This window comes from Amblyomma mixtum, chromosome 4 (genome assembly GCF_055824585.1).
Source record: "Amblyomma mixtum isolate Tamu chromosome 4, ASM5582458v1, whole genome shotgun sequence".
Classification (NCBI taxonomy): domain Eukaryota; kingdom Metazoa; phylum Arthropoda; class Arachnida; order Ixodida; family Ixodidae; genus Amblyomma; species Amblyomma mixtum.
In genome coordinates this window covers 130,580,459-130,596,535 of record NC_143015.1, presented here as the reverse complement: position 1 = coordinate 130,596,535, position 16,077 = coordinate 130,580,459, and the positions used below count along the sequence as shown (strand labels likewise).

Sequence of the window (16,077 nt, the reverse complement as noted above, 5' to 3'; positions counted from 1 at the left end):
TCGAACCCCGTCGGGAGGCGCTGGCCACTGTCTCATCCGTTCAGTGCTGCCGACTCTCCTCGCGCCCCGTTCTCCTCAATCTTTCTACCCCTCTATCTCTTCTACTCTTCCCTCTCTAAGCCAGCCTCTCCCGCTTCAGCCTCCTCGCTCCGATCACCGCGCTTATCTCTCCATCTACAAGTCTGCCGTGCTCGGCGTTCCCTCCTCCATTCCCGCTCCTACCACCCTTTCTCCAGGGGCAGTCCCCGGGCCGCATGGCGTCGCATAGAAAAGCGCCGGCTCGGAGTGAGTCGAGTTCTGTCTCCAACGCGCAACGCTGGCGGACGCTGCTCCCGTACTGTGCTCCGGTGCACGCTCTTTGTTCATCGCCGCTTGTCGTTGACGTCGTCGTCGGTGCAACGCTATGTCGTCTGCTCCTGCTGCGTTGGAGGCGTGTGCAGACGGATAAGGGACTGGCATCGTCTGCAAACTTCGCCGGAGTCGTCTGCTGCAGCGAAAGAACAGTTACCCCCTGTGCATTCGTGTACTTACAAACTGGAACAAACGGGACGGGATCAGAACGTTCGCACGTCTTCGTCTGCAACTGTCTGCAACAACGCTGAAGCCTTGTCTTGTGGGCCTTAGCTGCAAAAGAGTAAGTCTCGTTGCATTTTACGCTTAGTTTTTTCTCAGCTAAGTTTTCACGCATGCAACACAGGGGAGACGAAGGGAAGGGTGATAGTGCTTCCTTACAGAGTCAGGTATATGATGTAGGAAGAGCAGCTTTATCCAGCTTTCGTAGGGGCGCCAGCTTTTCTATTTCTCTCTGAGGTACGCTTCAAAAGCTACACTTCATTACTTTCGCAAATTTCATAGCACTTTGTTCGATGCGCTTCGCAGCGCTAAAAGCCCAGAGCGTGTATTGCAGTTGCAATATGTTGCCCACTAAGTAATCCTAAGTTCTCTCAGCAACTTCGGCGAAATATCTACAGGTGTCGGCTTTGCAACGCTTCTACAGCCTCACGGGCTCAATGCATCACTACAGAGTGTTTATTTTTGGTCGGCTTTTTTTTTTCGAGTAAACAGCGAATAATTTTTTGTAAGAATTCATCTTGCAGTCTGCCGTGTTGCAGCAACTCGTAGCGCGGGCACTCTCAAGGCTGGCAGTTCGGTTTCGCTGGAGACGACGTTCTGTTTGCACAACTGCGCCTGCACGGTAGGCGAGGAAAAAAATGTCAAAGAGGCATGTTTCGAGTCGGGCAACTGTTGATTGGAGCACTTCTTTCAAGGGGTCTTGCAGAAACGAGAAGTACCGTAGCCTGGCTTTGCGCATTCTCAATTTCTTTTTCTATATTTTTCAACGCCGCGAGCCAGAAAAAAAGTTCAAAGCCAGCGCAGAAGTGTCGCACTCCAAACCAGGTGCTGTAGCGTTGAATAGCTTGTTACTTGCAGGGCGTCAGTCTTTAACATCTTGAAGTGCGCTATGCCAAGCAATTTTTGTGGAAGCTTTGCACAAACAGTAGTAACCTTAGTAACAGCGCGCTTTTAGGTGCTCTCTATTTTGCAAATACGATGTTACGGATGACTTGTAGATTTATGCTAACTTGTGTTGAGGGGAAACGCAATGTAAGGGAGCTGTGGCTTGGAAGCACTTCTCTCTAACCGCTTAGTAGCAAAACTAACCAAACAGCCCTACAGGTGTTGATGACGGACAAGAACTGAATACATGTACTGCCCTTCTGTCATGCGCGTTTATAGCGCAGTTACATTAGTTAAGAATTAATTAAGCATGGTTAACAAATAACCATGAAACAACTTTAATAGCACTTACTTGCGAGCAACCTGTAATATATGGACTATGTTCATGGTTTCTAATATCCGGACATATGGGCTAGGATAGGTGCTAAATTAGTGCTACATCTTCCTCTTGAGCTATGAGTGCAACCAAACTACGTTATCTAGGCATAAGGAATCACACGATAAAAACGCTCTATTAATAACTTATGCATGACAAAGTTTTCTATGTTCAATTTTCATTTGCTTTGAGTTATCCAAAGTTTTTTTCTTTTGAAGGCTGCGATGTTCGTCCGTCCGTGCCTGCAGGGTACGATATTGGGTACTAATTCGCCTTAGCTCATTCAGGCCCTTGAGATCGAAAAAACTGCTCTGGACACCGAACATGGCCATCACACCGCGGGAAAAATGCAGGTCATAAAATTAAATTGTTCCTATGCTACTAGCCGAAAATAAAATATGATACCGGGCCATTCCGAAAGTCGTAGAGCATATTCGTGTCATCAGCTCCAATGGTTTTGGAATCTTCATTCGTATTCGCGCCCTTGTTTGCAGCGTTTTGAAAACGTTGCCTTTAAGCACCATAAAGCATTCTTTGTTTTTGAAATATTCTCCTCCCTTCGTCAAGCTAGACCGCTAGTAAAAGTAAAACGCGCTGTACGATGTCTTTCATCATGCGAACAGATGTGCAAAAAAGAGAGAGAGAGAGAAAAAAAAACCTCGCTTCCTGTTAAAACTTTTAACGGACGTTATATGAGTTCCGTTGAGCGGGTGTGCAGTACTGACCATATGTGTTTTTTTTTTCCCGTTGACCGCGTCGCGACGATTTTTTGTTGCATTCGAGAACCTTTAAGGGCGTCCCTGACGACGGTGCAAGGGCACTGATGCATTGCAGTTCTGAGACCGCTGATGTTCGATTTTTGATTAGTCGCGTTGCGCTCGCTCTGGCGTGAAGTCCTTGACGTTAATCGAAGGCCGTGGTTTCGGTTTGAATATTCTTTAGCGGAAGCTCTTTAAAGCTGCTGTCGCTGTGAAGCAAAAACAATAAAGAAATCTTTACACAGAGAGAGAACGGTTGTATTTTTTGCTATATTTAATATGTTTTTTTTAGCACTCCATGGTATCGTGTAACGTGTCCAACATTCTAAGACGAAAATATTGAATATTTAAAAATTTGAAGATTCTCATGGAAATAACGACAAAAGTAATAGACGATTCTTCTGACGAGTAACAAAAAAATCTTTTTATGTGTTTACATTGATCCCATCGAGCAGATTAAGACTGCCATAGAATACCAGTGGGGAACACTTTTGACGATAGCAAAAACACTAATAGCATAAAAAAAAATTCAAGACCGCCGTCAGTTGATCGCCGATAATATTGATGGTTATACTGAAATGTTACATTATAAGAAAAAATGGCATTCATAAATTGTTTCGCGCTTCAAAATGCTTTTGTCCAGAATTTCTGGGTGTGAAGTGCCACGAATTTTTTCATAGCAGTAAAAAATGTCGAGGAAAATGTTCAAAAACCTAAGTCATTTGATTTTACTTTTACTTATGCATGTGTAACGAATACATTACCATTCTAACGGAAGCCGGCTGCGCTCTTTTTGCTTATGCGAAGAGAAAAAGCACATCGAAGCGGATACGAAGTGAACACGGCATGGAAAGGAATATAAGCGATGGCCCGTCATCGTCTCCAAGCTCGATGGCGGAGGTTTTGGGGGGCGGTTGCAACGGATTCCAGATAATGTCTCTACGCAAACTTTTTTCTAGCTTTCTCACTTGTTGCGTCCTTTCGCCCGCGGTTAAGCAATACACCTCATTGTATGTATCTGAAAACAAAAAAGCTGTGCATTACTTTCCCTTGAGTAATCCCTAAAGAATTAATCGCTAAGGTCAAGCCAGTACTTTGGGAAAATGTAGGACTATCTTGTTCTGGTGTAACGCTCCATCTAGGTCTTAGTTTGACCTATGACATATGTGTTCCTGCTTCTCTTGTGGAAGTGATCCGCACTTGCTACCCGGTACTGAAAATTTGCGTTTATAATGACATGCAGAGGGGTAGTTGGACTAATGCAGCAGCCATATAAAAAATTCTGGACAAAAAAAATTTTAAGCGAGAAACCTTTTATGAACGCAATGTTTAAATATAATGTAAGACTTGAATATAACAATCAATATATCCGCAGATGATTCAATGAGGGACTTTAATTTTTTTTCGATTAACGTTTTTGATATCGCCAAAAGTGTTCCCCGTTGGTTTTCTACGGGACTCTTAACTGTTCGATGCGATTGATGTAAACCTTTAAAAGAAATATTTTGCTACATATCAGAAGAATGGACAATTGCCTCCTATATTTCCGTAAAGGCATCTTACAATTTTGAAATTTTTTGTTCGAAATTGTTGGACATGGATGTGAAAACTGAGAGTTCCATGGTGATCTTATATCCTTCTTGATCTTACTACTATAGTTATTATTATTTTTAATATTAACACAAGTGCATAGCTTCTAGAAACTCTACTGTTTTAATGGTGTTGCACATTACCGAAGCTGTTAAGGCTACTTTATCCTCATTAAGAGAACTCCTTCTTGCTGTATTTGCATCGTTCAGACTGTTTTATGCTGAGGTACGACATGCAAACACTGAAAACGCATAAAAACGTGGTACTTGATTTCGGCAGTACAGCCCAAATAGTTTTACTTTTCTATGAAACAATAAAATAGCACCATTCAAATAATTTGCGCAGAGGAAATATGTTCGCGGAAAACAAAAAAATAATGCTACCTATACGCAATGAGCGATTGTTCATTGCAGATTAATAATGTGTTAGCTCTTAGCGCAGTTTACATCTGCGAACCTTTAAAACAACGTTAACGGTGTTCAAAGAATAATGATAAGCACGCGTCAAAAAAACAACAAAAAAAAACAACAAAAAAACTCGACACCAGAATAGCGATAAGTACCGAATGCGCAGGAATTTGCTTAGAGTGAAGCTTTAATCAGCCTTGCTATTAGCACCTCCTAGCATTGCTCATGCTTCCATCAGCCATCAGGATACTTCTGCGACATACATGCTCAATTTTTTTTTTAATGGTTTGCTGCTGTATAAAAGGTCCTACGCTAAGTTTTTGTTTTTCACATTTTCTAACATCCTCCAGTTTAAGTGTCCCGTTTTAAAATATTCGCATGCCTTTGAAATACCAGCCTGTGTGTAATGCGTCTAATGTGCGCTCATAAAAAAATATGCACGCCTTTAACTATGGGTGTTCTGTATTGTAGGCCAACCAAGGCTCCAGAAAAAAAGTAGTTCATGGGCAAAAAAAAAAAAAAGAGAATGCTGGACGTCGAAGACCAACGCAGGGGTTAAATATATTCTTGAATTAAAAATGAGCCGCTACAGACTAACAGTGATACTAACCGCGATATACAGGATGCGATGTATGTATAGCCATTGTTTGGTTATTAAACTGCAAGCGTATTCTAATATATGCGACTTTTGCACTCCATGACCTGTCAAGGTGCTGTAAAAGAAAGTAAAAAATTACAAAACGCGCCTCCGCGAGTTCGCTGCCCTCTAGTACGCTACATTCGATCGGCTTAATGTGAAACAGCACTGCCCCTTTTTGTTCTGCGCGAATGTCTCCGCTCGTCGATTTAAACTAAGGTCCCGACGAGCATTTGGACGTTGCTACATTTCAAACACAAGGCCGTAGCAACTACGCCCAAAGGTCGCCACGTGCAACCCCGCGTCGAGAGAGGGCGCTAGCTCGAAACCTTTCGGGGAACGCTTTCATAGAAATGCATTTACTTGGAAGGCGACATCGCTCGCTTCCTCGCTCGGCTCTCAGGGAGGAATTCCGCGTTTACTTGACATTTAATCACGCTGGAATCCCAAAACAGCCTCCCTGATATACACTCCGTTTGCTTCACGTGACACGCATCTGCCGGCCACGCGTTAGGCACCGCGCAGCTCACGTGTCGAGTTGTGTAGTTGTTTTTACTTCGGGACGAAATCAAATAAGAGCGCTCGCCTCCCGGCACTGTCGTTGACTGTCGACACGTGCAGTCTTGCCTATCCTTCGTGGCGCTCTGAGGAAAGACTTTTAACAAGGTGAGACTGCCGTGCGTTGCCTGAAGCGGGTGAGGCGCTTATTATACCGCTGGGATACGTGTCATGTGGTGTTCGGGGATTGCGGGGTTAGGAAGAAAATGAAATATTCGGGTGACGAAATCGAGGTGAAAAAAAAAGGAATTGAGAGGAATGCAGAGTCTATTGCAGTAAAGGGTCGGGTAGAAAGGTGGCGTAGAAGATTTCTGGAACAACGCGGCCGAGTCTGGTGCGAAGAAGGAGGGAGTGGAGATCACATGTCAATGCCTCGGCCCTGGGAAAGACTTAGGCTGATGTTATATGGGCCGATTCACGGCTGACAAAGAAGATTGGCTCACAGTTCCGTGGGTAGCCAGTACTAAACTGACAGGAATGGCATATTAATACTAGTTATAGTAGCAGTAGTAGTAGTAGTAGTAGTAGTAGTTATAGTTGTAGTAGTAGTAGTAGTAGTAGTAGTAGTAGCAGTAGTAGCAGTAGTAGTAGTAGTAGTAGTACCAGTAGCAGGAGTAGTAGTAGTAGTAGTAGTAGTTACTTCACTCAAATGCAGAAAGAGTGTCATTGAACCCCAGCTAGACGTTTGTCATACTCAAACATCTCTTTCTCCTAACACCGAGAAGCGTAAGAGAATAAATACAAATCACCCGCAGAAAAAAGAACATACAAAGAGTCCGATCACACTCGATGAGGCATTGTTCTTTCCTTGACGCTGACAGCCGGTGTGGACACATACGCCGCAGCGGTGCTTCTTGGCGAGACTGCATGGACCGTCCATAGGTTACTGCCCGGGTCACGTCGCCCAGCCTGGACGACCTAGTGAGTGTGCACTCAGTGCGCTAAAAATAGACTTGCGTACCTCAGGTCACGGTTTTGTCCAGTTGCAAGGTAAAAGACGCTGTTGTTACAACGGCCGCCGCTTGATGGCGCTAGTTGAGTGTAGGAGGACCGGGGAGAGAATTTATTTCGCTACATTATTCGGTACGTTTTTTTTTTTTTGACACCTAGGTCTGCATATATGGTACCGCCTATGTCAAAAGTAACCAGGCTGCATGGTTTGCTCCTAGCTTGTATAGTGGAGCCCTTGCGGCTTTCCTAAAGATAAAAACGTGCTGGAAGGTAAGAAGACCCCCAGTCCTTACCTTTAACGACCATTTCAGCTTCAGGAAAGCTGTAAGGGCTCCGCTGTACGAGCTAGAAGCAAACCACGCAGCCTGGTTACTTTTGACAAAGACTGTACATCCAGATGGGTAAATGGCGTAGTGTGCTTTAAAGAGAACTATAACGTTCCCCCGCTGGTTTTCGAAATTCATGTTATTTCAGGATGCACCGTTGTTTCTTTGGGTGGGACGCGTTCTGCTTTGAAGAGCAGAACGTTCCCAATATTTCGTTTTTTTTTTGTTTTTTACACCTAACACTTAAGGAAACGCTTTTGCATGACAGCGCAGTCGGATACTCTTTTTTACATTGGGGAGAAAAAAGTCAAGCTAGAGCTTACAGCAAAACACAATACTCAACATTCACAACACCATGCACACTTAGTTTGAAACTGCGAACTTTTCTTAGCTATCCAGAAACTTCTCTCGGATTCTTTTTTACAAATATACGACCGTCAGAGCTGGCTTGGTTTGCCCAAGCTTTAAACAAGCATTCTCCAACGTAGCATCAATCTGAAGACGGGGGAAAGAAAAAAGAAGGCATCACAGGAACAACAAATAGATATAAAAGCACAACTGTTGCGCCTGTGCTATTAGTGTGACTGGCGCATACATCAGGCCCAGGGCTATGGAAAAATGCACAGTTTTCAGAAAAAATACAACAAAGAGGTGAGACCCTTAAACGCACTTGCGCACACATATTAAGCAAAGGAAACCCAAACTCAACTCCCCGAGAGTGTGGAATGCGTTGCTTCTCATAAAAACTACAAAACCAAATCTCATCCTGCTTTACGACTCCTGTGCTTGCATAATGTATAGTGGGTGGTCGCCAGAAGCGTGGCCATCTATACGCTGTTGCTTGGCAACAAAATTTTTCCTTGCCTTATTTCTAACGTTACGCCCTAACGACTGCGCAGTGTTATATAGCTATTTCTGTACAAGGATGCATAAATTAGCTGGTGCCAGAAAGAGAAAGGTAGCGGATTAAGCGATGTGTTTTTTTTTCTTCATTTGTATTCTAGTCTCAGCCCTTCAACTAAGATTACAACGCTGCCTACATGTGGTGCTCGCCCGGCCTGTTACCAAAATGAGAGCCGAAAATAGTTATTCGTTACCGAGACGTGGCCTCCCGAATCCTTTATTAGGTTATTTGTTATCTTTTTAACTCTGCAGTGTCCAGGTAAAAGCTACGATTTTCCTCCGTTTTGGAGTTGTTATTTCCTACATTGCACCCAGGTAAAGGGATTTCTGTGCGTTTAGGAATCATCAGAATTCACTAACCTACTCGAGCTCATATAATAAATAAAAAAACAAAATTAAAATCGTTTCTACCGCTAGCTAATGCTGCGGTAAGCCCGCATAAATTTAGCTTGTTTCGACGGTAAGGTTACCTTTAGAACGAGTACTCTTTTGACAGGAATTCAGGACCTCTGGAATCTGAAGCTTTAACTTAGCTGCAATAAATGTGTTGCGAAATGTCAATTGTATAGTGCAGTATAGAGAGACTGACATCCTTGTGGGCTTTGTGACGATGTGACTTCAGTCTTGTGGAATGCGAGAAGGCGACGTGCACTGTCTCGTTTTAACAGAGGTCAGAGAAAAGTACCGCAGTTGGCCTTATGTGAGCATTCGTGCACATTTCTTATCGCCTGGTTGCCAGGCTTGGAATCTTAGTAAATATAGGGCAAGTCTGGTCTCTAACTCGAAAGAAAATATGTGACATGAGCTGGCAATGAAGCAATTCATATTAACACTTTCAGGAGTCACTTAATATTTCGATTGGAAACAAACTTTACCCCGGCTTAATAGTATATGTAGGTACCAGAGAAGACAGTTCGTTAATTTTCCAACTGAACACACCCACGGACAACTTTTTATACACAAGTAGAAAATTTCTTATAGTCTAAATAGCTGGAAGCCATGCTATTAATATACCATGATTTGTCAAATTAACACGCCAGGGATCTTAAAGGTACTTTGTTTTGAAGATGCACATGACGCTAAAAATTCAGGCAAAACAAAAACTGTCATTACTACTGATGGAAATATGTCTGCCACAGAATGCGGACGATGTGGTACTAATGACCACTTTTCTGAGAAATGTTATATGATGCACTGAGTTGTCAACATAAAAAGGCACCTTATGTGCAGGATTAAAGATGATAAATTCGCCTCATACAAATAATTCAGTGTTATGCCGAGCACAAACCGAGAAAAAACTGCGAGTTCACAACGCACACAGCTGCGAGAGAATTACCTTAAAAGGTTAAGATTTTCTGAACAATGGTAGGCTGGCAAGGTGGACATCGGTGAAATTAGACTTTCGCTATACAGCCGGATAATGTTCAAACATATAAGGACAGCGGCTTCCCGCAAGACGACGCATGGAAGTGCGGTTGCCACATCGCAACCGCCGCTCAAAAGAACAAAAATAGGCACGACCCAGAAACCGCAGGATTAAGTGAACGAAGAAAAAAAAAAGAGTCGAGGCAGCACGTTGAAGGCTTCCGGGAAAGCCGGTTAGCGCCAATGACGCGCTCAATAACGACCCTGATGGTGCTAGGCGGTTAGGCAGGATTACCCGGGAAGTGACGCAACAAGGATTTGAGGGCAATTTAATCCCAGAGCATTAGCTAGCGATGCGTTTGATAGGCATGTACTAGCACAATGATGGAGAAGGGCTGACCTAAATAGATTATTCGCGGGGATATTGGAGACGGCCCAGTGCTTCGGAGCACTATTAGCTATGCTAAGCTTCTTAAAGTTTCCTCCTGTATGCTGTGCTGAAGTGAAGTGCTGGCTTTCTCGAGCAGTGCTGCATCGATCACGTCTGTCAGTTCTGTCGGTAGACACCTGCATTTATCTCAACTGGCTTCTGGTGTGGATATCAGTCGCTGTCGGAGATCGATAAGGATAGCAATTTATATGATGGCTGGGACTGAAAGGCAGAGGCATCAGCCTCGTGGATCATTGATCAATCAATCAATCAATCAATCAATCAATCAATCAATCAATCAATCAATCAATCAATCAATCAATCAATCAATCAATCAATCAATCAATCAATCAATCAATCAATCAATCAATCAATCAATCAATCAAAATCAATGATTTTATTGTAGGCCGAGGCTTCACCCACACAATATATAGCGGAGGTGATTGGTTGGGTGGCTCTTCTGGAGGGTTAAAACTGGGTGGAGGTTGGTCCAAGGTGGCGGTGGGTGCATGACTGTTGCCTATCTAGGGGGGTGCGGTTGGGAGGGGGCTGGTGGGTTCACTATCTGAAGATATTGACAGATGCCACCATTTTTCGCATTGTGACACTGGGACTGCTTACGAAGTAAAAACGAAGCAGGAATGCTTCCTCAGCTTCATGACAGTATCAGACTATCATGATACTGCTTCCTGAAAATATTGACTATGCCAGATCAGCACCGCTGTTTTTTGTTCATGCGTCATGGTTGACCATGCCATTATTGGCGCTCCTAGCACAATTCATGCAAAGCTGATCAGCCAGTACACAGAAAGATCTTTCTGATGTAGATATGTAGAATACTACGCCGTGCATTTGGTTAACCTATCAGAGTGGTAATTTCTTAAGAGGCTTTAACATATTGGTCGTTACCACGGTTTCCAAAATTGTGGAAAGGATGCGCGTGGGAGCGGTGTCGCCACTTTGCCCCTTGCTCCCGCACAGTAACTGCATGCACTCGATGTAGAGGAGGAAGCGTCCCTGAAGACCATTATGGAGAAACTCTGCCGCCTTCAGATGCAGCTGTGTCGGTGTCAGCGACAATTCCTCCGAAACGGCTCAGGAAGCAAAGACGTGGCGAAAACGGAACACTAATGAAGTGAAAACAAGCGCGTGTTGCTGGAAACGCTGCTTTAAAAACAAACTCGGATTAAGTTTAGGCTTAATTCGATGAATGAAAATTTCTCGCGCACCCCCCCGTTCTGCTCGAAAAATTAACTGCAGGGTTTGCAGGGAGTTTAAGGTTTGGTGTTTTTTTAAGGCGGGCAGTAGTGCGCGTTGCCATTTTTGCGGCTTCGAAAAACAATGTGAAAAGGTCTTGACGTCAGAACTGGCATTTCCGCTTTGGGCTTTTCAGCAGTTACTTTCGCTGCAAAGAAAAACGGAACAAAAGAGTGCGAAAAGTATGAACTGCTTTGATTGTTGCGTAGAATGGCAAGTCAGTCAAGGGGGGATTAGGATTTGTGCTTTTCTTCTTTTTGGCGCGCAGTAGTGCCCACTGCCATTTTGGAGACCTGGGGAAAAAAGTGAGAAAAGTCTTGTCACCCTAAGCGTTTTTCAGAAATTAAGTTGCAGTGAAGGAAAAATAAACTACAAAGTTAAAGCAGCATCAAATGCCTCGGTTAAGTTCTCTGTCTAGATGTTTGGTTTTGTTTCGTTGGCTATACACAGTTCCTCTCATCTCGCCGGCTGAAAGGTTACAATACTGTTCAACCACCGATCAATCAGCTGCCTTGCTAACAATTACTTCACCTCTGCTGATTTAACTAGAGCATTATCGGTCATTCAAGTTAATTTAAAAACCTGCTGATTTGGTTGCTACACGCCCGTGTGCTGCGTGATATCAGCGCACATTACGGAATCCCGCATGTTCTAAATTAATAATGACGCCTCCAGTATTGAACCCCCCCCCCCCCCCCCCCCCCCGTAGTCTATGCGTCGCTTCAGGACATTAAAACTCGCAATTTAATTTTTTTATTACAATTTACCATTGAATGATTTCATTCGAAACGGACGCGCATATTATTTTTACTTCATTACAGTTACTTCATTTTCTCAAAGAATATTGGTAACTGCAAATTTAATTACCGACTACCTAACTCGAAAAAGATGCACTTGCGCCCCGACGGCTTAATTAATGTGCAAATATGTTTTTCTACCCTTTCGTGCACTTTACCGCTGACACTTCCCATACTGTTCGAGCAAGAGCATTCATATCACCTTTTACAATCTCTTGGTTCCATTATAAGAGTAAAGTTCCCAAGTCATGTTGTAACCAACGCGTCTATGGACTTCTCTCTCTAAGCCTGCTTTCGGATTGAACAGGCAGGTGCAGGTACTGGGAACTGGTAGCCACGCTTTCGAAACCTCTCACTACCACGTTTCAAAAGAGCCGGCGTCGCCACCTCTTTAAAACCTCTCCGTTTCCGGTCATTCTCAACAGATAACGTCCTTCACGGTCTGTCTCCTCTTTCTCTCTGCTTTTCCTTCGCTCTCTCTATCTTCGATGTCGCGGAAGAACGGCTTCTATAAAAAGGAAAAGCCCATTCGGAATGAACGCCTCAGTTCCCTTCTTCCTGCCTGAGACTGCCATTGTATAAGCGAAGGCCAGAGAGAGTTGGGAAGAAATAAATTGTTTGCCTTCAGAGAAACCTTCGCCGCCTGTCCTTGCTTCCTGAATTGCTTTTCTACCCGCCGTCTTGAGCTAGCCCCTGAAGAAGCGGTATATATTGCAACAGCTTCTCAAAGCGGGAAGTGAGGCGGTGAAGTTTGATGGATTTTGCGCGACCAACCCGCGGTGGAAACTGAGGTTGTCGTCATCACTGAACCCGAGTGTTTCCTCGATTTATTTTCCTTTTTACATCCATCATATTTTAGATTTCAACGGTCCCCGGTATTTTCCAAAAGAGCTCACCTGCAGTAGGTCTCACGTCGCCTCTAAAGAGCCAATAAGTCAATTTCATTTTTCTTGAAAACACCTGAAACCTTCAATTCGCGATGATGCGTTTCTGGTTTGGTTTGGTTTATGGGGTTTAACGTCCCAAAGCGACGAAGGCTATGAGAGACGGCGTGATGGAGGGCTCCGGAAATTTCGACCACCTGGGGTTCTTTAACGTGCACTGACATCGCACAGTACACGGGCCTCTAGAATTTCTCCTCCAAAGAAATTTAACCGCCGCGGCCGGGATCGAACCCGCGTCTTTCGGGTCAGCAGCCGAGCACCATAACCACTGAGCCACCGCGGCGGCGATGACTAAAAAAAAATCACTCACTCAAAAAAATCACTCAAAAAAATATGAATAAAGCGAGGAAGAAAAAATGATTTTTTTTAAAATAAAAGCTGCGCTCATAAAACTTTCCTGCTGCTTACATCATAGCTGCACTAGCGTTTCGATTTTTTTTTTCTCTGTTCCTAATGCAGTGTTAGGTGGAGCCGTTACGCGACGCCATCAATTATTCATCCCTTTAGCTCCAAGTCGACGTCCGCAACCTTTCGCGCTCTATATCATCCTTCGTGACGCAGGAACTGTCAGACGCATTATATAACGCATTAGGCCGGCGGCTGATAATAGGCCTTTCACTAACGCCTTCGCCGAAGCAAGGAGAGTCCTGGAAGCTGCGATGACATTAGGGAAATGGGGATCTGAAGCGCCTAATTACGTGCTTTCCTCGTACACATTTATTACGCCATAATGGCTAACGCGAACTACACAAGTTGAGTGAGAACAGGTTGGAATGCATTTGGTCCACCTTTTCTTAAGCCCACGAACACTGGCTTACATGCGTTCCTCCAAGTGATAATATGTAGTAATTGTATTTGACTGTACTCACCAATAGAAACTAAACTTACAGGCTGACAACAAGCTTCGAGATCAGATTGAGGACATCATAGACATCTATGGTGAAGAACCAGATAAGGACAAGAATAAAAGACAAAAATAGAGCAGTGTGAATGAGAGTCTAAACTTGAGTTAACGCCATTCTAGAGGAAATAAGACTAGGACGTGGACTGGTGCTGCAAATACAGAATAATATGCAACTTTAAGGAATATTTCGGATGACCACATTAATGTAAAATAGTTACAGCAGTAAGTGCCATATTACAGCATGCGATTTCATGTTAGTGCAACCTTCAAGATCCCGCATGAAGGACAGTCGAAGAAGTCACTGAAATTCCTCGGTGTCTGCAGCAGGCTAAAGCAGTTACAGCGGAAATAAAAACTTCTGTTTCCTATAGGAGATATTCCTCCGGTGCATAGAAAGGCCATATTTGCAGTCATCATTTCATAATAAAGCTGAAAAAGAAATCTTACTGGCTCCCTATTTAGATTTCATGCGATGAAGACCTATGATTTAATTGGCGCGCGTAGAGGAAAATGCGCAATCAGAACACTCTACTGTCTTTCACGTTTTTCTTTTAGCACTGCAGGTCAAAAATAACAAAAGAAACCATTACAAAGCGGTCACTTTAACATACAGAACAATGAAAGTCCAATATAAAGCGCCTAATAATTACTTATTGCTAGGACATAGTTTCTTCATCCCCGCCGGTTGCGATGGATCTTAATGACCCTTAAAAAATTGTTTTTTTTTTGGCACTCTATAGACTACCTATAGACGTTTGCCAATAAACTATAGACTTTCTATACACAAATTCGGTAGACTAGCCTATGAACAATAAAAATCCTATATACAACCTACAAACAATCTATAGACAAATGGGCATAAACTGTTCGTAAACATTTGTCCTTGGACACACTACAGTCTATGAATAGACAAAATAAAATATTTATTAGAAGGCAACAGCCTATAAGAAGCCTACAGACCATTTTTTGTCAGGGGAGCGTAAAAAACCTTCATTTTTATGCGTTCCTGCGCTGAACGAAAAAAGGGAGAAAGAACTGAAACCAAAGTTGCAATACAAGTAAAAGCAGAAATGAATAAAAATAATCTCCCTCGCTACAAGCGTTCGGAGATTTGCGCGCAACAAGTTATTAAAGAAAATGATGAAGTGCCCCACTGAACACTAATTGCACACAAAGGGCACTTGTGAAGTCTATCGTTTTTGTTTCGTCCCAAGATTAGAGAGCAGAGCAGAACACAAAAACCATAAAAAAAAAATTGTTACCGTACTGCACGGGCCCTATTTTTTTTTTCTACATTCCAGTGCTAGCGTGAACCAAACTAATCTCTCGGAAGCCACTTACGAACATCGTTTTCCGAGAGCGAGACTCGTGAGCAGACTCCGAAAAAAAAAAAAGTTCACAGTGCCTAACGATTTCCTTTACTCGAATAAAAAAAAAGAAGGGACGTTTTCAGACGAAAATTAAGTGGCCGCTCGCGGGGCGAACGTCCCGTTTTTGTTCTTTACTTGCACTAGAAAAACAGGGTGCCTCGTTAAGAGTTAGAGTATTTATCCGGCGAAAACAAAACAACAAAAAATATTCAGGAGATGAAAAGACCCGTTCGCTGAAGCAATTGCGTAAGGTACCTGCATGTACCGTACGCTTTGTTTCTGTTTCGCTTAGTCGCCCCTTAAATCGCTCCCACAGAGTAGCAGGTGGCTCACGTGACCGTAGCCCTACAACGATTAGTGCGCGAACGTTGACCTTGCAACGAACAACGATTAAATCTGCGTCGAATCATTCTATAGGCTTGTGTTCTGCTCCCTAAAAAAAAAGAAAAGAGAGGTCGTGCACCTGTGTTCCACATGAACCGAACAGGGCAGGACTCAAGAACCGTAACGGTGACGATGCGCTCGAGTGATTTGAAGCAGAAGGAATGAGAAAAAAAAATACGCGAGCAGGTGTTCTTGTAGATACTCAAAGCATATAAGCCTACGCCCTGATAGTTTTCGAGAGCAGCAGACGACTGCTTGCATAAGACAGTTCATCTTCTTCCTTTTTATAATTTTTTAACCGTTCTTTGATTAGAAAGTTTTCAGCACGGGCTCCTTCCCAATGGCGAAGTTTCAGCTGTAGCCCAGGGCTCATAAAGCAATCGCATATTCGGTCAAGCTAAAAACAGTGAGGGGGTGGTAGAAAAAAAAATGCAAAACGCAGTCTGCCTTTCTTACGCTCGATATTCCGGAGAAAATCCTATGGTGCAATGAAAACAATGACCAGTTTATTTTATTTATTTGGGCCCAAGCAGATGAGGCGAAAAACTAATCATAGATTGACGCGTTTCAAAGTGGCTAAAGTTAACGACGCAAAAATAATGATTGTTTCATATAGGTCGCTAGAAAGACAAAGAGAAAATAAGATCAACATAAAAAAAACC

At 43.3% G+C, this 16,077-nt stretch overlaps 1 protein-coding gene across 2 annotated transcripts in view; it reads left to right on the top strand.

Moving 5' to 3' along the window:
- Nucleotides 1-324: 324 nt before the first annotated feature.
- LOC149348220 (GTP-binding protein Rhes-like) overlaps nucleotides 325-16,077 on the top strand; it is a 75,640-nt gene continuing 59,887 nt past the window's right edge. For both annotated transcript variants that reach the window (XM_089588009.1, XM_089588008.1), the window contains exon 1: nucleotides 325-634. The gene's annotated coding sequence lies outside the window, so the exon portion shown is untranslated. The remainder of the gene's footprint in view (nucleotides 635-16,077) is intronic.